The sequence below is a fragment of the Montipora foliosa genome, chromosome 6, assembly GCF_036669935.1.
Source record: "Montipora foliosa isolate CH-2021 chromosome 6, ASM3666993v2, whole genome shotgun sequence".
Taxonomy (NCBI): Eukaryota; Metazoa; Cnidaria; class Anthozoa; order Scleractinia; family Acroporidae; genus Montipora; species Montipora foliosa.
The window spans coordinates 34,804,969-34,808,100 of NC_090874.1; the positions used below are offsets into that span (position 1 = coordinate 34,804,969).

Consider the following 3,132-nt stretch of genomic DNA (forward strand, 5'->3'; position numbering starts at 1 on the left):
TCCATAGTAAATTTTAGGTAGACGTGGGTTGGGCAAAAGCTAAAAAACATTTTTCTCAATATTATTGCCAAAAAATTAAGCGAGTAAGTTAAAAAAAAACAAACAAAAATTGATTCTAGTCAATGTCCCTGGAAAGTCCTCTTCAGAGAGTGTCAAATTTTGTGTTGAATGATCACAATGAATTACCTTTACTTAACACAGAATTCAGCTAAGCACTGATTTACATTGAAGCTATGTAAAGGTCAAGTATTATAGTAAGCGCAACAAGTAAAGGGTCTGGGAATGTACTCCCATTGTTCCTCCTAGAGTGCTTGTAAAATAATGAATAAGCTAAGAGGATACACTCCAATAATTCGTTACAACGTTGTTTATGAAGTAATTGTCGATTGTCAACACCAAGATTTTTACGTGATTGTAATTGTGTTGTTATTGAATGAACGGCGCCCCCAGTTTTCAGGCGGGTATGGACTGTGTCTGATGGATGCTACATACCGCTCGTTGCATATTGCGCAGTGGAAGAAGTCAAAATAGGCATGCGACGGTCCGCGATCAAAGTTAACACATTTATCACAGTTCCAGTCAATCGAGCACTTTTGCCTACAAAATACATAAAACGACTTTGGTAGGATAGGACAGGAGCTTTTTCCTCTCTCTGTCGCGGCGCATGCAACACAGCTGTGGATCATTCCCTTCTCAGGGTATGGGTGGTATCTTTCCAACCGATAATAGCTGGTCAAATACTTGCGGTAGCGGTAGATGCATTGAAGCGTTGAGAGGTGCATTTCCCCCAACACAACTCTGCAAAGCCTAGACCGGCTAAATTGGGAAACAGTTTTTCCGCTCTTCACAGCTGTCAAGAAGAAGCGGACCCCAGCTAGTGTTGTGTTATGGACTAGATAATGTAAAATTTCGTCTGAGTAGCCATTTTCAATATTACTGTCCAACTTGATTTCATCCTCTTCTTGTATATCATTAGCATATGCTTCGTCAATCTCTTCGTCCCTTTCCCCTTCATCCGCTTTTTTATTATAAACTTTTAAATTACTTTCACTTGTAATCACTACCGGATCGGAATCAGCAGGAAGCACTTCTGAAGGTGAATATTTTGCCCCAATTGTCTTTTCTTTTTCAGCTGTCTCCCGTTTCTCCTCCTTCGTAGTCACCATTTTACTTTGTTTTTTATTGGTTCGTTTTCTATTACCTTCCTCCAGACGCTCGGTTCTTTCACTTTGATATGCTTTTCGTACCCGGTTGAGTGGTACTCGTTAACCTTCATATTTGAGTGCTTGTTTCTCAAATGGTGGGACAGGTGCAATACATCTTTGCCACAATAGGGTAACAGACAAGTCACGTACGATTTGTTTGAATGAGATAGATTAAGGGACTGGCGATCATTCATTGCCCTTGTAACCCCTTTATGGTGTCTGGACAGGTGGTTATCTAGTCGTTTTAGACTTTTCCGTATCTGTGGACATCCACGAATGCGGCACATGCCGCTCTTTCCCTGAAATAAACAACGCTGAGATTAGCCCGACGTACACACAATGACAAAATATGCGCTAAAATGTTTTCAAGGCTCAAACTAATTAGAGCTGGTTAGTTCAAATGACAACCAATCAGTCAATTCACAACCAACGGTAACTTTTGTTGAGAAAACGCATCTTAGGATAATTTTTATTGTCCTTTCCATACAGATTCCAACCCTGTCAAAGAAATAAGGGGAAGATTTAGAAGTGGCATAGCCGCGCCCTAGAGCGCCGCAGGCGCGGCGAGCCTCAAGGAGGATCCGTCGCCACGCTCCCCCAGGAAAAATTTTAATGCAGTCACTGGAAAATAGTGGAGTTTTAAACAGGCAGTGAAAGCTAAAGCCTATTGATCCCACGGATACACCTCTTTCATAGTAGCGACCAAATAATACATTTTTTTGTTTTAATGCTAATAAGCCTTTCTAGCCTCGCTACGACCAGCAAATTTCTAAAGAATTTTTGTTTCAAAATGAAGGCAGTTGGTCTAATTAACATAAAGACAAAAGAATGTAAAAGTGGTCGCCATTTATGAAATTGTCTTAAACACGCAAACTTTGCAAAAAGGTAAGATAAGCTCGTCCAAAATTACTGCAGGCTCAGGGAAAAGTGGCCGAAGAACCACAGGAAAACGGCAAAGAATCGTGCTAAAGAGACTAGCTACACAAAGGAAACATTATCTTTCTTAGGCTAGGAAGAGCTTCTAAAACCGACAGAATATTAAGGGAAAAGGGAGGCCGGAAATTATGATCAAAAAGGGGAGATTTCGGGCCAAAACGAGACAGTTGGAATATCTGTTGTTTGTATGGGTTTTCGACGCCATCTTGACGGGTAGGCAAAGCGGTCAGAAATTACAGTGTTTGTATGGGAATCCGATAGCAAATAACTTTTTTCAAAATTGAATTTTACACAATTTGTGAATCAAAACGTTAAAATACTAAGTAGAAGATTGTACTCACCAAGGATGTAGCTTTCCTATAAGTCGCTGAGCAACCTCGTACCCAGGGTCTTCTCGGCTTTCAATATGGCGGCGGGTCTTGAAGACCCTGGCACACAGCAAATCACGTGATGAAGGATGGACAAATATGCAAATTTTTCCAAAATGGCGGCTTGGAATAAGGTGAGAGAAATCTGGGTACGACAACTTCCAACAAACAATCTGATGTAAGAAACCAAAAATACGGATAGATGAATGCATGAGCAACGAGAATGCGGTAGATGACAGAGAAATCTTGCTTTTCTTTTCATTTCATGTTATTTTAAACCAATGCAATTTTATAGACGGCTATTATTTCTCGGGGCTGTGATTTTTAAACAGTTCGGAAACAGCCATAATTTGCACACAGTTTCACCCGTAACATCACAGACATTTGATTACCGTAAAATCCAGTGAGCTAAGGTTTAATGAAAGCCCTGCTTCTAGCTATTTAGTCACGGAGGTGCGTTCGCTGTTTTCCGTAATGTATAGTTTATATTGCATGGTTATTTTCAATCAATTTCATACACTTGAATGATTATCTGATTTCTTATCGGTGTATATGAGCCTTCTGGCAACGACTTTCCCCAGTATACATTGCCAAAGCTGTTTTCCTAAAAGGAAGTATTATTA

The 3,132-nt window shown here is 40.2% G+C and overlaps 1 pseudogene; it reads left to right on the plus strand.

Annotated features, from left to right (window-relative positions):
• LOC138005452 (uncharacterized) overlaps positions 1–1,499 on the plus strand; it is a 7,348-nt pseudogene extending 5,849 nt beyond the window's left edge.
• Positions 1,500–3,132: the final 1,633 nt, after the last annotated feature.